Source organism: Musca autumnalis, unplaced genomic scaffold (assembly GCF_047663935.1).
Source record: "Musca autumnalis isolate F117 unplaced genomic scaffold, ASM4766393v1 scaffold_2, whole genome shotgun sequence".
NCBI classification, from domain to species: domain Eukaryota; kingdom Metazoa; phylum Arthropoda; class Insecta; order Diptera; family Muscidae; genus Musca; species Musca autumnalis.
Genome location: NW_027411755.1, coordinates 143,984,906 through 144,008,036, shown reverse-complemented (window position 1 = coordinate 144,008,036; position 23,131 = coordinate 143,984,906).

Here is a 23,131-nt window from a genome sequence, read left to right as displayed (position 1 = left end):
GTTTTCCACCTCCGGGTAATGATTTACTGTTTCCTCTCTATAATACTGATGTGCTCAAATGAGAACAAAAAACATTTGTCCATTGCTTTTTGTTTTTGAATAATTTTGGTAACGTTTTGTTTTTAGGTTCACCTTTGCATCTTAAAATAAATAAATTGCTATTGAAGTCAGAATATAGTCGCAACAAATGGAAGCACTGAAATGCTTCTGAACATTACAAACCATTGAAAACGAAATATATAAGATAGAGTTGTGGGGCTACAGGAATTAGTATAGCTTCTAGGATGTTTGGTATTGAAAATTGGTTATACCTGTCTATGTTTTGATATAGTCTAGTCCTTTCGCTTGGAGCATAAAACATTCCTACAGAGATTTGTCGGTGTTGGTTCACGATTTAATATAGCTCCTTTATAACAGTACCGCAAGTTTTGAATATATAGAGCGTTCACTTGCCACATTTTCCAACAGAAATTGCGGTAATTTGGTATTACGGGTCTCAGGGGATGCACAAGCTGTATTCGGAGTTCGGTTATTTCTGAGGTTCATCAAATGAGGGATGTTCTCCGGCGACCGAATGTTATGCAACTGTGACTGCATCCGTGTGAATGCTATTTAAACCTTCCTGATAGGCCTGTTGATCTAGGGATTCTATATTGTAATCTCTCTTTAGGAGATCCCTCCTGACAAGCCTCGGTGGGCGGGGGGTTGAGAGAAGAATCCACCATATGGTGATTAGGATGGCTATCACGGCAACACCCGAGCAAGTACTGCAACGAGAGTATGCCGTTGTGTTGCTGTACTAGAACGGTACCTCCCGATTTTCGGTACTTTGGAGGTTGTGACCACAAAATCACGCATAATCGGCTGAAATTTGATACTTAGTATTCGTTGGGGGTATAACACTTTCCACCTAAAATTTTTCTGTATATCTCCACGCCTACATGTAGCCTCCATAAAAGGGTCTCAATATCCCAACGAAATGGCTAAAATTTGGTATTTATTCTTCGTTGGGGGTATAAAACTTTCCACCTTGAAACTGTATGTATAGGTCCACACCACAATGCACAGTGGATCCACTTGTATGGAGAAAGTGGCCAAAAATATTTAGAGTGTAAAAACAAACCAATACGCCGGTTACACCTTTGTGCTCCTGCGAAGAATGTTTTAAGAAACCACGAGCGTAACATTCTCCCCCCTTTCCCCTCAGGAGGGGGTATACGGTAAGAATTGTTTTATGCTGTTAATACAAAATGACATGAACAAAGGACCAGATTATCTTATTATGCAAAAATAAGCTTGGGGAAACAAAACAATCTCAAAAACAACATAAAATCCAACCAATTTAGCGGTTTAAAAAAATCAACATTTTTGTCTGAAAATTGGTAAAATATTTAATATAGGTCTTATAGCGTTTTTCCTGGAAGGCACGTACCGCCAACGTAAGACAAATGTGGAAGAAGATTTCATCATCTTGCAGCTGATACCAATTATGTTAATGTACGTCGTCAGATAACAGAGTTACACGCTAACATATCCATAGAAACCCTATTCTAGGGCAGCTTTAGTGAGCGGCTCACCATTTATAGTCTGGCACTAGATGGCAGCTGATTTTAATACTGAATAATCTTAAACCCATGAACTACTTTGGAAAATTATCATGACTAAAACCTTAGGTCAAATTTAAGTATATGATCGAATTGGCATTACAAAATACACTAAGAAATTATGCAGCTAACTAGAATTCCACAACACGCTAAAACACTATTTTTTAACGAAAATTAAGTTATTACCTCCTCCTTCAAAATCCAATATAATATTTTGCTATACGTATTAGTTTCGCGATATTTGGAATATATTTACTTGCACTTAAAATATAGGTTGTACTCACAACAATAAATATTATTCAAATGTTTTGAAGCTATTCTTAAGAAGATCGCGTTCGAATGAAACCAAAATTAATATATTTTTAAAAATGTCCATGTCATAGCTGTCAGATTTGCCAGATGTTGTAACAAAATTTTGACATTCATTTTTTTATTTTTGGCCAATGGGTGGATCCACTGTGCAATGACAGGTTTCTGAGGCAAAGAGTATATTTTTGAAGTCATATATTTGGATAAAATAGTAACGGGATTAGATTCTTTCCGGACGTGATTCTAAATTGAACAGGATTTACCATATCAAATGTTTAAGCGATCGGATGCAAATTGTGACCTTAGTGAGCCTTATATATAAAATCGGATAAAATCGGTTGAAACATATATATGAAAGCTATACCTATATCTGAACCGATTCCTTCCAAATTTTGCAGATGTATTTTTATGCTCATTATAAACATCGGGGCTAAATTTGAAAGGTCCATCAACTTCCTCTGACTTTTTGCCTCAAAAACTTGTCATATATATATATTCTTGATCAGGGTAAAATTCTGAGTCGATCTGTGCACGTCCGTCCGTCCGTCCGTCTGTGGTAATCACTCTAGCATCCACAAAAATTGAGATAGGACGCTGAAATTTTGAAAAAATTCGTCTTTTGTTTGCAGGCAGGTCAAGTTAGATGATGGGCTATATCGGTCCACGTTTTGGTGTAGCCCCCATATAACGGTACCCCCCGATTTACGGTATTTTGACGTTTTTAGCTACATTTTCAGACCGATTTAGCTCTAATTTGACATTTAGGGTTCTTAAGTGTCAATAAACTTATATAACAAAACTTGTGGACATAGGTCCACGTTTTGGTATAGCCCCCATATAACGTTACCCCCCGATTTACGGTATTTTGAAGTTTTTAGTTACATTTTCAAACCGATTTAGTTATAATTTGACATTTAGGGTTCTTAAGTGTCAATAAACTTATATAACAAAACTTGTGGACATCGGTTCACGTTTTGGTATAGCCCCCATATAACGGTACCCCCCGATTTACGGTATTTTGACGCTTTTAGCTACATTTTCAGACCGATTTAGCTATAATTTGACATTTAGGGTTCTTAGGTGTCAATAAACTGATATAACAAAACTTGTGGACATAGGTCCACGTTTTGGTATAGCATCCATATAACGGTACCCCCCGATTTACGGTATTTTGACGCTTTTTTCAGACAGATTTAGCTATAAATTGACATTTAGGGTTCTTAAGTGACAATAAACTTACATAACAAAACTTCTGGACATAGGTTCACATTTTGGTATAGCCCCCATATAACGGTACCCCCCGATTTACGGTATTTTGAAGTTTTTAGTTACATTTTCAGACCAAGTTAGCTATAATTTGACATTTAGGGTTCTTAAGTGTCAATAAACTTATATAACAAAACTTGTGGACATAGGTTCACGTTTTGGTATAGCCCCCATATAACGGTACCCCCGATTTACGGTATTTTGACGTTTTTAGCTACATTTTCAGACCGATTTAGCTATAATTTGACATTTAGGGTTCTTAGGTGTCAATAAACTGATATAACAAAACTAGGTCCACGTTTTGGTATAGGCCCCATATAACGGTACCGCCCGATTTCAGGCATTTTGACGTTTTAAGTCACATTTCTAGACCGAATTAGCTATAATTTGATATTTAGGGTTCTTAGTGACCAAAAAACTTATATTCGAAAAAAATTATGAACTTAGGTCCATGTTTTGGTATAGCCCCATATTACGGTACCTTCCGATTTTCGGTATTTTGAGAACTTTACCTACAAGTTTAACCGAATTAGCTGTAATTTGAACATTTGACATTTGTAGTACTTAGTGGTCACCACACCTCTCCACCAAAAATTGTCAAGAAAGGTCCATGTATGGATAAAGCCCCCATATAACGGTACCTCACGATTTTCAGTAATTTGATGATTTTAGCTACAATATTAAACCGAAGTAACGGTAATTTGACATTTGATGGTTGTAGTGGTCACCACACATCTGCATCAACAATTTTCAGCATAGCCCCAATATAACGATATCTTCCGATTTTCGGTACTTTGAGGATTTTACTTAAAATGTTTAACCGAACGTAGGTCCATGTTTTGGTATAGCCCCAAAACAAACCTCACGAGTTTTCGTACCTTTGCTTTATTTGTTGGACGAACTTTCTGTAATTTGAAATTTAAGAGCCAACAAAAATTTTTCATTTAAGTTCATATTTTCGTATAGCCCACATATAGGGGTACATCCGAAGTAGCTGTTAATGACATTTGTAGTTCCCACATTATGTACCGATTTTCGGAATTTTGAGGATTTAAGCTACAATTTTTAACCAAGTTAGGAGTTATTTGACATTAAAGGCTCCCATCAAAAACTGTCTACATAGGTCCATGTTTTATTATAACCCCTATATAACGGTACCTGTCAATTTCTAGCCCACCAAACATTGTCAACATGCATAGGCACCACAAAAAAGGGCCTCCCGAATGAAGCATTTAATGTACATTATCTGACATTTTAACGTACCCACTTAAAGTTGGGGACAGGAATGAAAACTAATTATTCCATTTTAGTTCAGAATATTTTATGGTGGAGGGTATGAAAAGTTCGGCCCGGCCGAACTTAACGCTTTTTTGCTTGTTTTATTTCTAATTCCGACCCCTGAATAATATCCGACCATTTCCAGAATCAATATGTTTTTCTTCTTTGGGACCCCCATTAACACCCAAAATTTCGTGACGATCCGAATCAAAATTGCGACGTGTAGCGTGATTACAAAAAAGGGGTGTATTGCGGGCTATTGCAATATCTCCGTTATTTGGTCACCTACGCCAACCTGCTTTACATCATTGTAAAGATGGGATTTTCTACTTTCATACTCAGACTTTGCTTTTGGAAGGTCACGAACCAAAGCTGTGATATTCGTCATTATTATTAAAATCGCAAAAATGAAAAGTTGTGTTATATTAGCGGCTATTGCGATATCTTCATTGTTTGACAACCTACGTTACATCGTTGCAAAGGTGATATTTTCTACTTTCATTAGCAGGTTTTGCTTTTGATATACCCTTTATAGAAGCGGAGATATTCGCTTTGAAATAAAACGTTGACTTTTTCTCCAAATAAGTTTTTTGCCCATTCCGACCCCTGAATATTATCCGACCATCACCAAAATCAATATGCTTCTTTCTCTGTAGGGCCCCATTAACCCCCGAACTTTCGTGCCAATTCGATCAAAATTGCTACCTGTAGCGTGATTACAAAAAAAAAAATGGAAAAATGGGATGTATTAGCGACTATTGCGAAATCTCCGTTATTTGGCCACCTACGCCAACCTACTTTGCATCATTGTAAAGATGGGATTTTCGACTTTCATAGTCACACTTTGTTTTTGGAAGGTCCCCAACCAAAGCTGTGATATTCGTCATTATTATTAAAATCGCAAAAATGAAAAGTTGGGTTCTATAAGCGGCTATTGCGATATCTTCGTTGTTTGACCACCTACGTCAACCTACGTTACATCGTTGCAAAGGTGATATCTTCTACTTTTGATATACTCCATATAGAAGCGGAGATATTCCCTTTGAAATAAAATGTTGACTTTTTCTCCAAATAAGTTTTTTGCCCATTCCGACCCCTGAATATAATCCGACCAACATCAAAATCAATAGGCTTCTTCCCCTCCGGGACCTTCATCAACAACTGACGATCAGATTAAAATTGCGACCTGTAGCGTGATTACAAGGTTTAAATGGACAGACAGACGGACGGACACACATAGCCAGATCGACTCAGCTTGTCGAGACATTCATTTTGGTATATTTGCGTTTCAAACTTCTTGGCCAAAACCAACTTATAATACCCTCCCCACATAATGCGAATATATAAGATTCCGTTGGAGATATTCCAAGGGGAGAGCTTGGTAGTGAAACTAGACCATCAGAGCTTTAATTTAATCTTTATATATAAAAGTGCGTAGTGATGAGTGAGTGACTGACTGGCTGACTGACATATCATCGCCCAGACGAAACGGCTGAAACTATTATCTTGAAATGTTGGGTGTGGGTTGCTGTTGGTGTGTAGGGGTGAGATAAGGCTGGGTTTTTAGAAATTCGAACTGGATTGGTACGAAAATTACTAAAAGGTAATAATATGGTACCCTAGAATTCTTAAATTTGGAATCAGGGTCACTAATGAAGAGTTAGAAAGATGTACCAAAGGTTTTTTTTAGAATCTTGATATTTGGTATGGACATCAACGTTGGAAAGTGGAACTGATATGAGGAAATGGTTTTGGAAATTCATACTTATTTGTATGAAAAGTGCTAAATGGTCCTAAATTTAGTACAAGTTGGATTTGGGTGAACGGATAGAACTGGAATCTTGAAATTTGGAATCAAAATTACTGTTAGAATGTAGGATTCAGATATGGTGGTAGTTTTGGAAAGTCGGACTTATGTGTACGAAAAGTACTAAATGGTACTACATTTAGTGCAACTTTGATTTGGGTGAACTGATAGAACTAGAATCCTGAAATACGAAACTAAGATTAATGTTGGGGAATAGGATTGAGGTAGTTTAGGAAATTCGTACTTATGAGTACGAAAAGTACTAAGTTTGGTACAATTTGGATATGGGTGAACGGATAGAGCTGGAATTCTGAAATTTGGAATTAAGATTGCTATTGGGGAGTAGTATTGAGAGGTAGTTTAGGAAATTCGTACTTATGGGCACGAAAAGTACCCATAGTACGAATCGTGAAATTTGGAATTAAGATTACTGTGGGAGTGTAGGATTGAGGATATTTTGGAAATTCGTAAAGTTTTAAATTCGTACTTATGGGTACCAAAAGAACTAAATTTGGTACAATTTAAACGGATCGAGCTAGAATCCTGAAATTTGGAAATATGATTACTGTGGGAGTGTATGATTGAGGATGTTGTGGAAATTCGGACTTAAGGGTACGGAAAGTACTAAATGTGGTACAATTCGGATTTGGGTGAACGGATAGAGCTAGAATCCTGGAATTAGGAATTAAAATTGCTATTGGACTGTAGGATTGAGGAAGTTTTGGAAATTCATGCTTATGGGTACGGAAAGTACTAAATGGTACTAAATTTGGTACAATTCGGATTTGGGTGAACGGATAGAGCTTGAATCCTGGAATTTGGAATAAAGATTGCCGTTGGAATGTGGGGTTGAGGCAATTTTGGAAATTCGTACTTATGGATACGGAAAGTACTAAAATTGGTGCAATTTGGATCTGTGCGAACGGATAGAGCAGGAATCCTGAAATTTGGAATTAAGATTACTGTTAAAGTGAAGGATTGAGGTAGTTTTGGAAAATAGTACTTATGGGTATGAAGAGTACAACTGGTTCTAAGTTTGGTACAATTGGTTTGGTATTGGATAAACGCATACAGCTGAAATCCTGAGATTTGGAATCAAGATTACTGTTTTTGTTCTGTATTAATGTCAGTGAAGTAATAATATTACTAAATGGTACAGAATTTGATAATATTTGTTACTGTTGTTTAGGAGGAGGTTTCGTAAAATCATAACTACATATGTTTTTATATGTAAACTAGCTGACCCGGTTCCGCGTTGCTGGCCCGCCGTTTTGGATTTCCATGTAAGCCTTAGTAATCTATCAACAATTTATCTATCTAATATTGATACCTCTAGATTTTCGAACCGAATTGACGATATGTCGATGTTTTGGTATAACCCTCATACAATGGTATCTCCAGATGTAGAATAGAATAGAATATAGAAAGTTTTGTAATTTCATTGTAGTATAGAAAATTTTGAACATAATTCAGTATAAAATTTTGTCTTTATAAATTGTTTCTACCGATTTCTTCATAAAAATATTTTTTGGATCTCTAAGCATCGATTTTCATCAAATTTCAAGACCCTAATACAAATTTTTGCACAATATTTGATAGCAATTAACACTCACGGCATTTATTTATAATTATAAATAGTTTTTTGTTAAAGTTTACCGCATCTAACAAAGGATTTGTGTAAAATCTTAGGGTGGTTCTATCCTGGTGAACCATTAAAAATGCTAATATTATGACATTTTTTCATAAAGCGAGTAAAAAGTACTGTTATGACGCATATGTGAAACATGTTAGGTATTGAAAATATCGGCTACTATATACTCTACATGTCCACAAAATTATAATTTACAATTCCTCTCCTTTCGTCAGATATAACGGTATTTGTAGACAAATATTGACTGGTTCTATTCAGATGAACCGGAGTGTATAAATTTGAGATCAACATAAAAAATAAGTCGATATAACGATATCCGTCTATCTGTTGAAAGCAAGATACAAAAGTTTCTATTTATTACTCGTAGCATGTTTGGTATTGAAAAGTTAGTATATCAGTCCGCATTAACAGCATAATCTTACCGAAATGACAATAATTTGGTATTTAGTCTCCCTTGGTGGCATAAACTATTTCTGTAATAAATTATCGACATAGGTCCACGTTTTGATAGAGCTACTCTAAAACGGTACCTCCCGAGTCGCGATATTTTGAAGGTTTTAGTCTCATAATCCCACAGAAATGGCTACAATTTGGTATTAAGTGTTCAGTGTGGGTATAAAATATAGAATATTCGGTACAGGTCCAGGTTTTGTAAATAGTCATCGCTAGATTTCTAACTTCGGTATTTGTATGTGTATAGCCACATTATTCATACGAAATGGCTATAATTGGTACTTAGTCTCCCTTGGGGGTATAAAACATTTCTGCAGAGAATTATTGGCATATGTCCACTTTCTAATACAGCTATCATAGGACTGTACCTCCCGAGTTTTAATATTTTGGAGTTTTTAGAGTCATTATTCCACCGAAATGGCTACAATTTAGTGTTTAGTCTCCATTATGGGTAGAAGTTGTTATGTAGCCTCCATTGAACGATACCTTCCGGTTCTTGGTATTTTCAAGGTTTTAGCGGCATTATTTAACATTATTTGGTATGTAGTCTCCTTTGGAGGTATCAAATATTTTAGCAGAGAATTGTCGGTAAAATCCACGTTTCCATATAGCCCCCATAAAACGATACCTAACGATGTTTGGGGATTTTTTTTCAACCGAAATGTCTGAAACCTGATTTCAATATAATTTATGCTGGTGAGTAACGTCGTTTTTACTTGTTGTTAACCAAGTGCTGTTTCATTGAGCACGTTATTATTTTACACTTTTAAATATGAAACATCGGTGATTCATCAAAAATGATTTCAAAATGCTAGTTGAATTTATCTAGACTCTGCTGTATTTCAAGCCCTAAAGTTAATGTTCACGGCGTGTTTGCTGCCCCCTTATTAAATTAGTAAATCTAATCAGAAAGAATAAAGTTTTCAAAAATTGGACGCAATCGCGATATTCTGATTCAAAAAACCCATTATTGACAGAGGCCACAATTACTATTGTTTTTACTAATACGTCTAATAATTTCTGAGTTTCTCGATTTGTTAAAACCTGTTATGGGAGAGGTCCCCCATCCCCTCCATTTTCTGTATTCTACCACCTTATGAACCTGCACACACGGAAGTCTAATTTAGAACATCATGTCAGTCTTAAAGAATTTATATACATTGAGATAGATCATTGCATAGTTTACCCGTCGTTTTAGTGACCATTTCAGATTTTTAGACGTTCCAGTTATTTAACCATCTTTGAAATTACGTTTTGCCTGATTTCTCAATCAATTTTTGGAATTTCGATCACGCAGCATTTTACATTATCGAGGTTGTACTGTATTCCAAAATGTGGGGTTGATCGCGCTTTCCCACTTATTGAAGCCAGTGTTTACAGCGTTTTTGTAGTCACGCTTACTAAAACTATCTATAATAATACATTTATGAAAAATTGGGCTGACCGCGATATTCCACTTCCGAGATGACCATTCAGGATCGAGGCAGTATTTACCATAGTATTGCAGTAATTTTTAAAGAATACGTTTAAAAATATCCTTAATTTCACGTTTTCGTAAAAAATTTTGTGGGGGAGGTACCCTGGTCACTCCACTGACCAGTATAAAAAATAGCTAAAAACCTATTCTCAGACCTAAATACTCCACATACAAAATTTCATCAAAATTTCATTCGGTCCAGCCGTTTCGGAGGAGTTTAATTTCGAACATCATGGCAGACTCGAAGAATTTTATATATATATAGATTATCATTGGGCTTGGAAGAACTGATAGAGCTGGAAATGAGACTCGCCGTTGGTGTAAATGGTTGATATAAGTACGTAATTTTTTTAAGGTTATACCTAGGTGTACGAAAAGTTCTAAAGTTGGTACCATTTTTTTTATTGCATGAACTATATTATCGTTTGTACAAGTTTTTTTGAAGTGTGTACAAATTCTGAAATTTGGTATGGGGGTCGCAGAGGGGCTACAAAAAGTTCTAAATGGTCTTGGGTTTATTTGTTTACAAAATGTTTTACCTTCTGATGACAAAAAACCCCTTAATTAAAATGCATCAACAATGTGGGTCGCTGTTGATATGTAAGGGTGAGATACGGCTGATTTTTTTTTTTTTGAAAATCGAACTAATGTTCCGCACATTGGTCGAAACCACTAAACTTGCGGCACGAAAGTAAAATAATCGAACTATAAAATTACGAAATATTTTCCATTGTATCGATCACAGACACTTTGCAGACAAAGATTTTGTTTTTTAATTTTTGTTGTTGTAAATATTCACTCAGTTATTCACTATCAAAAACAAGAGTTTTTGTTGCATCAGATTTTAAAAAATTGTTGCAAAAAAGGTTACTTCATATTTGTTTAAATGTTAAATGCATTCGTAATGAAACTGGACAAGATTTATATTCAATTAATAGCAGAGGTTGAGATTTAAATTATAAAAATTAGTTTGGGGTTTGGAGGTAATTAGTTATATAGCAATCAATTTTTAAAAAATTCATTTTTTTTTGTGTTTTTATGGGTTGTATGCGCTTGTTCCATAGTGCATCTTGTAAACTTGGCCGGACTTGGGTTCGATAATTTTTTTTTTGGGAATGTAATTGGACTCTCTGGATACGGAATAACCACATTAGGGCTGCAAATATTTGCACATATTTTTATGACTGCACTTTTAAAATAAGGGATTTTGCATAAAATTCATAAAAATTTAGCTGTACATTTGTATGGGAGCTAAATCAAAATATGGACCTATCTTGAGAAATGTTTGCAAGGATGAGTTCTACCCCCGGAGACACTATAATACCATATTATAGCTAAATATGTTATTAAATATGGGATAACAAGTAAAAATTCAACGAATTGGGGGTACAATAAAAGGGGCTACATCGAAACATAAATTCGTATTGAGAATGTTTTCCAAGAAGATTTTATACGCAGTGAGAACATGGAATGCAAAATTACAGCCAAGTTGGTTTAAAAATGTTGTCATGATATTCAAAATACCTTAAATTGGGAGGTACGGTTACATGGGGGCTATATCAAAACTATGTCCATAATTTTTGGTGGAAATATTTTGTGACCACTAGGAACCCTAAGTACCAAATTACAGCTAATTTGCTTCAAAATTGTGGCTTAAATCCTCAAAATACCGAAAATTGGAAGGTACCGTTATATGTGGGCTATACCAAAACATTAGCCGATATTGTTCATATTTGGCCTATTATTACCCACATGTACAAGCTAAGTTTGTGCAAAATTTGGGTGACGTATCTCAATTCGTTTGCTAGATCAGTGCTTTCGACCACCGTGCTCCGTCCAGGATCCAAAATCGAATCGGAATCGAAGAATAAAAGTCTTACTTCAAAACATATGAACCGTATGAATAACTTCAACGGTTTAACAGGTTTTATGGGTATTCAAAATTTTAGAATTAACAAAATGTTGCCACATCTTCATTGTTTATGAACTCTCAAAATATTCCCCTATAAAAATGCACCCTCCTTTTTTGTTACGAAATTGCAAAGCTTGCGTATTTTTTAATAAAACTCTGAGTTTAATAGCCATAGACACATAAAAATCTTGTTTAATGCTGCCGCGTAGTAAACAAACAAACAACCGAAACAGACAAAGTTTTTGAAGCCATAAACAATGTTTGCGCAAAGCCCAGAACTCCAACGAAAATCTAAAGGAACTCATTGCAGGAGCTGAATGGCATGCAATGCAGGCTTACACGTTAAGTGGTTAAATTAAAAATACACAAATCATAAAAATGTTCAATTGCAACTTGAGCAAAGAGCAGAGGTGGGTCGATGGGTGGCTTCTTTGGGGAGGGAAAGAAAAAAAAAACACGAAACAACAAAAGACACCCATAAAACAAAAACGTGCATTTCTAAGTACATGTAGTCCCAGTTCGTTAGCAATTTAGTAACAATTTATGAGACAAAAGAACAACAAGCGCTAAAACAACACCCTCCACTCCCCCTTTCAGAAATGAAGCCCTTTTGTCAGCAGCCTCACTGCGTAATGTGAAAAGGGATGGATGGACGGATGAATGGAAAGGTAGCTCCCAAATTTCTTGAAGACAAACAGTGTTGCCTTTGTCTGTTTTTCATTAAAAAAGCAACCCTTGTTGATATTAAAACTCCTCTTCCTCCTTAGTTTTTAATGCTGATGACGATGATGTTGATGCTGGATGGTAATGCATGAACTGGGGAAAAGGCGTTCTTTTAGCTAGTGCTTCCGAACAGCAATTGTGCTGTTGTGTTCAGCTGTGTAAGAGAGCAACTGTTGTTTATGATGATTCTTCCAGCACTTGAAATGTATTGCCACTTATTGTTGCTATTTCTGGTGTTGTTTTCGTTGTTGCGTTTTTCATACCTTAAGTATTTGTTGTAAATTGTTGTTTGCTACGCTTAATGAAATGCATACAAAAACACACGCAGCATATTTCTACTGCAAACTCAGCACAAATTAAACGTAAATTTACCTTTTTGAAGTTCTTATTTATTTGCCCCATTTTTATCTTTTCTTCTTTATTGGAGTTGTTGGAGAAATGCACCTGAGTGTACATTTTAATTTTGCCACTTATAATTTGTTTAGTGTTGAAAGTTTTATTTGCATCGGAACGTTGCATCATGAATGATTTATAGATTTGATTTAGGGATTTGGGTGTTTGTGTATAATTTACAAGGACAAGATATATAAGTACTTACATAGGTGACTCTAGGAGAACGTTGGATTTGGCCACTGAGCTATGAAAGAGCTTTTAATCGCCTTGGTCCTAGGCGCTGCAATAATTGTCACAAATTTGAAGAATATCTCAAAAAAAAAAAGAAAAAAAAAAAAACAAGAAAAAAAACGCCATAAAATGTTAGTTTACACAATTTTAGGTGGTACCACGGGTACCAAAATGTTCAAATATGGCCAGAAAATGTATCGAACATGTCTTCAATAGGATGGCCTTTATATGGGCGCCATATCACGGTGTGGACCTATGTTGACAATTTTGGTGGAGATGTTTTGTAACCACTGGGAACCTCAATAGTCAAGTTAGGGGTAGTTCGGTCAAAAATGTGTCTAGCATCCTCAAAATACTGCAAATCGGGAAATACCATACCTATGTTGACAATTTTTGGTGGAGATGTTTCGTGACCACTGGGAACCTCAAAGATTAAATTACAGGTAGTTGGGTCAAATATGTAGATAAAATCATCAAAAAACCGAAAATTGTGATGTACCGTTATATGGGGACTATACCAAAACATGGATCTATAATGACAATTTTTGGTGGATAGGGAGTCAAATTACAGGTAGATCGGTCACAAAATGTGGCTAAAATCCTCAAAATACCGAACGTTTTTGAGGAGATGTTTGGTAACCACTGCAAACCTCAAATATTTAATTCCAGGTAGTTCGGCCAAAAAGGCAGCTAAAATCCTCAAAATTAGAGATAGTTCGGTAAAAATCTTCAAAATACCGAAAATCGGGAGGTACCGTTATATGGGGTCTATAGCAAAACATTGTCTTATATTGGCATTTTTTGGTGGAGATATTTTGTGACCACTGGGAACCTCAACTGTTAATTTACTGGTAGTTCGGACCAAAAATGAAGCAAAAATCCTCAAAATAAACGGTTAGCGTTCAGAGCCAAAACTCATAACTTTCAAAGGCTGCGCTAAGCGTTTGTCATGGAAGTCATAGAGATTGAGTGGACAAATATCCACCACTGTGCAAACAAATTGCATTTGAAAAAGAAACAGCTCGATGACAGAGAAACTACTCCACAGCCGATATGTCTGACGAGCCGCTATCAGCGACGAAAACAAGACAAAAAATGGTGGTTGTGTGGGTTCGAATCTTCAGTTTTCCTTTTTCACTTGCAAAAAATCATCGGTCATTCAGTTTGACTCAAAGGAGAAATTGATTAAAAATAATATTAAAACAGGACGGGGCCGACCATGTGATAGATACCCTATACCACTACCTCTGGGCACTAGATTTCAACGGAATTTATTTTATATGATTGCGACACGTTATGTTTTATTTATATAATTAATTGATATATTTGCATCATTTATTATTGATATAAATTGCATCAAAGAAGGGGAATATACTAGGTTGTAACTATGTTATCTGATTAAGTACATCAGAATAATTGGCATCAATGGAAATGTCAAAAGCTCCTCTTTTAAATATAACTTACGAGATGGGAACATATTTTACAGGGATGAAGATATAGTCATTATAATACAAATTTTACCAATTTTTACACAAAAGTTTTGGTCAATTTCACCCGCGAAATATTATCTGATCATCATGTTGAATTGCAAGTTTCTTATTTTTGATAAACCGAAACCTTACTTAAAATTTCGCGTCATTACGACCTACAGAGCCGCTACAAAATCGGATAAAAAATTTATTTTTGGTCCATTAAGGGGTGACCATAAATATTTCACGTTCACCACCAAAAACCTTTCTATTCTGGTCGGAACACGACCTCCATGCAAAATTTCGTGACGATTCGACTATAAATGCGAACTGTAGTTTGATTACAATTTTTAATGGACGTACAGACCGACACACAACTCAAAATCGCTTTATCTCATCGAGATATGACGATTGTTATACCACATGTGGGTCTACGATGAATATTTCGCGGTGTTACATGAATTTTCGGTAAAACAAACTTATAATACCCTTTCCACATTGTGGTGTAGGGTATAATGACCTTCGTCCTAACAGCCAAAATTTTCAAGTAAACTAAATTTCAGTTATGTCAGTTGAGTAATGCAGCTAAAGTCCTAGGTACATAAAAAACCTGGCATGCTTGGCTTGCTTGCTTCTGATAAAAGAATAAAGAAGGCCGATCCACTTTTCGAACTAGGTTGACCTTTTCTTTTTTATTCTTTTACCCTGTGTTTACACACGACAGGACAGTTGATTTCATGTATTGATTGTCAAAATCCTAAAACTTGCCTCTGTGACGTAGGCGTTCCGACAACTGCAAAAACAGTTGTAAAATTGTGAATGAAAATCATAGATTTCTTTTTGTTTTCCGTTCTCATATTTTGTGTTTGTTCATGTTCTTTTGTTTTCAACACATTTCAATTGAAAAATGAAGGACAGCTGGAAGACAGCCGACAAATGTATGTATGTGTTAGTAAATCAGAGTTGTATTAGAAGACAAACTGTCTGGTGTAAACGCCTAGTTATCAGAAGCAAGCAAGGCAAGCAGGCAAGGCAGCTTATGTACCCAGGTCTTAATACTTTCAAAATACCGAAAATCGAGGGGTAACGTCCTATAAGGACTACATCAAGAAGTGGAGACAAATTTCTGGTGGAAAGTTATATATCCCAAAGAAGATTTAATACCTAATTGTGGATATTGAGGCCACAACCTTCAAAATACCGAAAATCAGTAGGTACCTTTCTATGGGGGGCTATATGCAGAGTTATAAGGACAAATTTCAGGTGGAAAGTTTCATACCTCCAACAAAGACTAAATTCCACATTTCAACCATTATGGTTGGATATTGAGGCCACAACATTCCAAATACAGAAAATCTGGAGGTACCCTTCAATGGGGGCTATATGAAAACGTGGGCCTAAAGTGACATATTTAGGGGGGGGGGGGTTGGGAGAGAGTTTTGTAGCCCTGAGAAGACTAAATACCAAATTTCAGCTATTTTCGTAAGGTAATGTAGTTGAAACCTTCAAAATACCAAAATTCAGGAAGTACTGTCCTATGGAAGCTATATCAACACGTGGACCTATATTTATTTCTGGGGGAAAATTTGTTAGCTCCAAAGAAGACTCAATTCCAAATTGCAGCAATTTTGGTATAAAGTGGCTAAAACCTTCAAAATACCGTCAATCGAGAGGTAACTTTCTAAGGGGGCTATATCAACACGTGGATCTGTGGTGACCTTTTCCCGAAACTTCTCATTTCCCGGCTCCGACGACATATATACATATAACAGTGGCGACGACTCCTTAGAAGTTAATAACAAATTGATATTTTCTTCGACTCCACAGATTGCTATAATATCTACTTTAACAAAGATTAATATTTCTCATGGTTACAGTTTGATATAATCAGGGCTGTGGAGTCGAGCCATTTTTCCCTCGACTCAGACTCCAAACCAGTTTTTTTCACAATTCCGACTCCAGAGTCGACTTCGAGGGTAATTTCCTGTACCACAGAAAATTAATAAAGCATGCACGTTCTACGTTCTTCCTGCCAGATGGTGCTAACACTTTATCAGCGCGTCGCCTAGGGTTTTGAACAGCCCGGCTGGTAAGCCATCGGCTCCTGCTGCTTTATTATTCTTCAGCCGGTTTATTACTGTGTTTACCTCATCTTGGCCGGGCGGTATACATTCAATACCATCTTCTGGGTTTGGATCTGTGGTATCTTCGTCGTCTTCGCTAGTTTTATATACCAACCGTTTGGAAAAATTCTCTTTCCATATTCTGAGTACACTGTCTGTATCTGTTATCAAATTACCTTGCTGGTGCCTACAGGAGGATGTGCCTCTACCAAACGCAACAGTTTGATGTTTTACTCTTTGGTAGAATTTTCGGACTTGATTCTGACTCCTCTGCATCACGATTTTTTCACGCCCCCGTTTTTACATTTCTCTGTTTTTCCTGCGGAAAAGACGTTACTACTTTCTCATTTTCTCCCTTTCTCGTGCGTATATGCCGCATTTGTCTCTTCGGTAGCAGTACGACACTCCTGGTCATACCACGGCCTCCTTGGTGGAGGTCTCTGGTATCCAAGTATGGATTGTTGTATGCCGTTGTTTGCATGGAGTGGGCAATACTTTTCCACTGCACTGTGCTGATTAGAGTTATGACTTTTTTACAACCTCGTATCCCTGTATCATATTTTAATGAGCTTTTGTCAAAGAATCGCTAAACACTTATTTATAAGGTAATTTGATAAAAAAGGTCATGCACAAAAGGCTTTTAAAGTTTTTATATATGAGCTTTTTTTAAAAATTTTTGGAGTCACTTTAAGCACATACATAACTCAAAAAAGCCACACGACATAACCAAAATGACAAAAGCTTTTTTTCTCACCAATTTTATCGCCCTATCTTTACGTATATATCATTTTACATCATATATAATTTTATTCCATATCTATATATATAAAATAGAAATTTGTTTGTACGTTTGTTTGTGCCTGATAGACTCAAAAACCGCTGACCCGATCTTCCTGACATTTTTAGGGTTTTTAGGCTACATCGCCTGGAATGAAAATAGGCTATATCATTTTTTTAAATTCCGACTTGATTTGGAGATACAGCATCAAAACCGGAGGTACCTCCAAAAAATTTAGATTTTGTACGCAAATATCTTTAGAACTGTTACAGATACAATCTCTAAATTTGGTATATGTGACGGAAATTGATGTAGAAATAAATTTACCAAATGATTTTCAAATCGGTTTAGATTTGGATATAGCTCCCATTTACATATATTTCGGCCGACTTCCTTATTTCATGCACCAAACGCTATGTGTGTCCAATTTCAATGAAATTTGGAATGTGTGACGGAATTTGGTCTAGACATAAATGTGCCAAATTATTTCGAAATCGGTTCAGATTTTTATATTGCTGCTATATATATTTTCGGCCGATTTTCTGTATTTGATGCATCAAACACGCTATATATGTCTAATTTCGCTGAAATTTGGAATGTCTGACGGAAAATAAATGTGCCAAATTATATCGAAATCTGTTCAGATTTCAGATATAGCTCCCATATATATTTTCGGCCGATTTTATGCTTTTGTTACGTATATCCAATTTAAATCAAATTTTGAAGTAGTCAGTAGAACTCATCATTATATACACAAGTACTTATATTTGGGAAAGAAATGACCAGGGCTACAGCTATTAAATATCATATGTTTGAGAGATTTCTTATTAGGGATATTTTATTATGATATATCTAAAGCATTATTGGATTAAAAGTTGTAAATGCAAGTGTAATTTAAGGTACCACAATAGGTTAATATGTATATTACTTGAAAAAAAAATAAGTCCCATGTATAAAATAAATTACAACTATCCTCAAATTTAAGGTTCTCAAAACTGGTTCTATTCTTAATTTACTTCAATTAGGTAGATCCAAATTCAAACTGTCGAAATAAAGAGAAATTAATAGTGTAAGAGAATATAACTTACGTAGGAATACTTATAGTCGAAAAAGCTTTAGGAGGAGTTTTACCTCCTGAAACATACAAAAATACCATAGTAGCTCCATAATAGCCCTGAATGGGTAGAGAACGCCTTCATATATTCTATATTTATACGTTAAAATATTAAAAAGTTAATATAATTATATCATTCCATTATATTTTATTTTAGTTGGGTTAGCGAAGCGCAACGGGTTCAGCTAATAAATATCATATATTTTAGAGACTTCTTAAGAATAATTTTTTATTATGATAGATATATCATCATTATTTGAATAAAAATTATAAATAAAAGTGGAAGTTATCCTAAGAGTAATATAAGATATCACAATATGTTAATATGTATATGACCTGGAAAAAATAAGTCCCCTGTACATATAAAAGAAATTAAAACAAATAAAAAAGTATCAGTCGGCTTTGCCTACAGAGATATACCCTCAGCCTGTGCAAATTGAAACACTTTTTCACAAAAAACTTATGTATTTAGGGGGTTTCAAAATGTTGGTCGTATGAACCGACAAAAATGTTGATTAGGATTAAAGTTCAAAAATTTTGCGGAAAAGGTACTTAAAGGAATGGACCGACATAGACCATGGGGGTGCCATAGGGGTTTTTTACACCCTCGGGCTGTTTTCTCAAGTATGGACTTGCTCCTGAAACAACGTTTACCATCGTAATTGAGGCAGCGAATGTAAGTTGCTTCAACAAAAATCAAAGTGATTCAATAGCAGGCCTTAAAGTGAACTTATCCAAAATTTTGTGTGGGAGGTACGGGATGGAGTGGACAAATATAGTCCATATTCGAACCTGATCTATATCTGGTAGATATTGTGAGAATGTGTAAAGTATGGACCAAATCGGTCACTCCCATCAAGAGTTATCGTACGCACAATTTTTCCGAATATTTTTGGCGTAGGAGGACCGATATGGCTTATCTACGAACTTAAACTAATTTTGGAAACAATATTACGAAGGCCAAATTTTAGTCGGAATCGGCATTTCCGTTCGAGAATTATCTTGCGCTTCCACCCATAAACATGGTGTCATAGGGTTTGTTTTTCAACTTTCAGGCTATTTTTTCAGGAAGTATGGACTTGCCCCTGAGGAAACTTGTACCTTCGTATAAGGGACAGTGAATACAAGATGTTACAACAAAAACCAAGGCGATTCGAGAGCAGGTCCTAAACTGAACTTTTCCGAAATTTTGTATGGGAGGTACTCGAAGGAGTTTACCGATTGAGTCCATATTGGAACCTCATCTAAGTCTGGTAGAAATTTCATAATGTGCAAAGTATGGATCAAATCGGTTACTCCGTTCAAGAGTTATCGTACGCACAAATTTTCCGAAAATTGTCGAATTTTTGTGGGGGAGGTACCGGAAGGAGTGGACCGATATAATCCATCTTTGGACTTGAACTAAATTTGGACAAAATATTACGATAGCCAAATTTTGGACCGAATCGGCAGATCCGTTCGAGAGTTATCTTGCGCTCCAACCACTACACACTGTGTCATAGGGGTTTTTGTAACTTTCAGGCTATTTTCTCAGGAAGTATGGACTTGCCCCTAATGAAACTTACAGCGTCGTATAAAGGACTGCAAATACAACTTGAGTAAACAAAAATCTAACCGATTTGAGACCAGGTCCTAAACTGAACTTTTCCGAAATTTTGTGTGGGAGGTACCCGAAGGAGTGGACCGATTGAGTCCATATTGGAACCTCATCTAAGTTTGGTAGAAATTACACGATGTGCAAAGTATGGACCAAATACGTTATTCCCTACAAGAGTTATCGTGCGCACAAGTTTTGCGACAATTTTTGAACATTTGTGGGGGAGGTACCTGAAGGAGTAGACCTATATGCCCCATCTTCGAACTTAAGTCGAATCTGGACAAAGTATTTCGATACCCAAAATTTGAACCGAATCGATTGATCCGTTCGAGAGTTATCGTGCGCACCAGCCAGACAGACAGACAGACGGACAGACAGACAGACAGACGGACGGACAATGCTAGATCTACTCAAAATTGTCTGAAACGGATATCGTACAAACATACTTGGGGTCTAAAACCATTATTTCGATGAGGCACATTTTTGGTCGTATCAAAGTGTAAATACCCTCTTTAGCCTAAAGGCTGAGGGTATAACTATCATCAAACTTAAGTTTTCAAACTTGGTTCTATTCTTAAATTAATTCAGTCAGGTAAATCTAAATCCAATCTGTAGAAATAAAGAGAAATTAATAGTGTAAGATTATAAGGTTTTTAGTAGGAGTGTTACCCATTGAAACATACAAAAATACCATAGTAGCTCCATGACAGCCATGAATGGGATCTCCTATTTTTATACGTTAAAATATAAAAAACTTAATATAATTATAGCATTCCACTATATTTTATCTTAGTCGGGGTAGCGAAGCGCACCGGGTTTAGCTAGTAAAGTATATATTCCAGATCAGGGTAAAATTCTAAGTCATTATAACCATGTCCGTCTCTCCATAGGATGTTTAGTATTGCAAATGGACTATATCGGTCCACGTTTTGATATAGCCCCAATAAAACGGCACCACCCGATTTTCGGTATTTAGTCTTCGTTAGTACTTAGTCTTCGTTGAGGATATTACTCTTTCCCCCAGTATTTTGCCGGTATAGGTTCACGCTTTCATATAGCCACCATGGAACGGTAGCTCCCGATTTCCGGTATTTTGAAAGTTGTGGCCTCAGTCTTGCACCAAAATGGCTGAAAATTGGTACTTCATTTGGGGTATAAAACATTTCTAATGAAATTTATCGGTATATGTCCATGTCTTCACATAGCTCCCATAGAACGATAACTCCCGATTTTCGTTATTTTGAAGGTTATGGTCACAATAACCCATCGAAATGTGTGAAATTTCGTATTTAGTCTTCGTTGGGGTATTCAACTTTCTCCTCTAAATTTGTCAGTATATGTCCACTCCTTCGTATAGCCTCCATACGAGTATAACGGTACCACCCGATTTCCGGTTTATTGAAGGTTGTGGCCTCAATATTCCACCGAAATGGCTGAAATTTGGTGTTTAGTCTTCGTTGGATATACAAAACTTTCCACATGAAATTTGTAGGTACAAGTCCACGCCTTCATACACCTCCACTGGACGGTACCTCCAGATTTTCGGTATTTTGAAAGTTGTGGCCACAACAAATTCGTCGGTATATGGCCCTATACCAATATATCCCCATAAAACGGTACCTCCCGATTTTCGTAATTCTGAAGGTTGTGACGTCAATATCCAACCGAAACTACTGAAATTTGTTAATTAGTCTTCCATGGGGTTATAAAATATTGCAGAAGATAATTATCAGTATAGCTCCACGATCGTACAGCCAACACGCTAGATGAATGTCTTCCATCTATCACAACGTGATCAATTTGATTTTTTTTGTTTGTTCTGGAGACAGTCAGGTCAGGTGTTCTGGAAAAAGTAAGCGTTATTCCATTGTCAGATGTTTCAATGTGTATACTGAGCTGGGCTTTGTCGTGTTAAAGCCATTCAGGGTAGTTGCTTGGTATCTTTCTTCCCTACGCCACACGTAACGTATGTATGTATGTAAGTGAAAAATCCTCACAAATTAGTCCAAAAATTCAATCAAGAATAATTCAATGTAAATACACGTTTAACCTTCGCTTATACCCCAGAGATCCTAAGAATTGTCCCCTTAATAAAAAAACAATATTAATTCTTCTTAAAAAATGTTTTTAATAAAAATTCTTATTATAAGCATGTTAAAGCTCCCCCTTCTACATCTTCCCAGTTTTTCATATTCATCGTCTCATACCAAGTTTGTTTTTTTCACACCATGTTTCATTTAAAAACCATCACGTAAAGCTGATTATCCAATTTTGTTGTACGTTTATTATTTGTACATGTGTGACTCTGTATATGGGACAAGTGGTGTGTAGTCGAATGCAGTGCAGTGGTACGAGTATCCTTGCAGACAATAATACATGTGTATGAGTGGCACATATACAAATATTATTATATTTCATGTGTTTACATACTTTTTTGTAATAAGAATGCCTTTTAGCGTCTCAATATCATTTGTGTACTTGCTGTTACTGTTGTTGTTGGTGGCGGTGGCAATGTTGCTCCTGTCCAATATTCCTCTGAACACGTTGAATATTTGTTAAATATGCATGAAATAAATAAACAAACCAACCAACATACGAACGGCAAAACCCTAATGCTAAAGCATACCAATTTCTTATAAGTTGAATTTATTCTTTATGATTATGAGCCGTGTTGCATTAGTAAAAACAACAACAACAACAGTGGCATTACAACAATGATACCTTCCTATGGCTGGCATTCGAAGCAAGGCCAATGTTAGTTACCAATTAAAGCAAAATGCGAATAAGCCCATGTGTGTGTGCCGTTATGGTGGTTAGATTTTTTCTCGTAAATTGGCAATACTTGAACACGTATTGAGTGGAGGAGGATTACACCTGAATCCTTGTGAAAAGTATACGGAATAAATAATGAAAGAAATGTAAACAACAGCTGCAATTTTTTTCGTT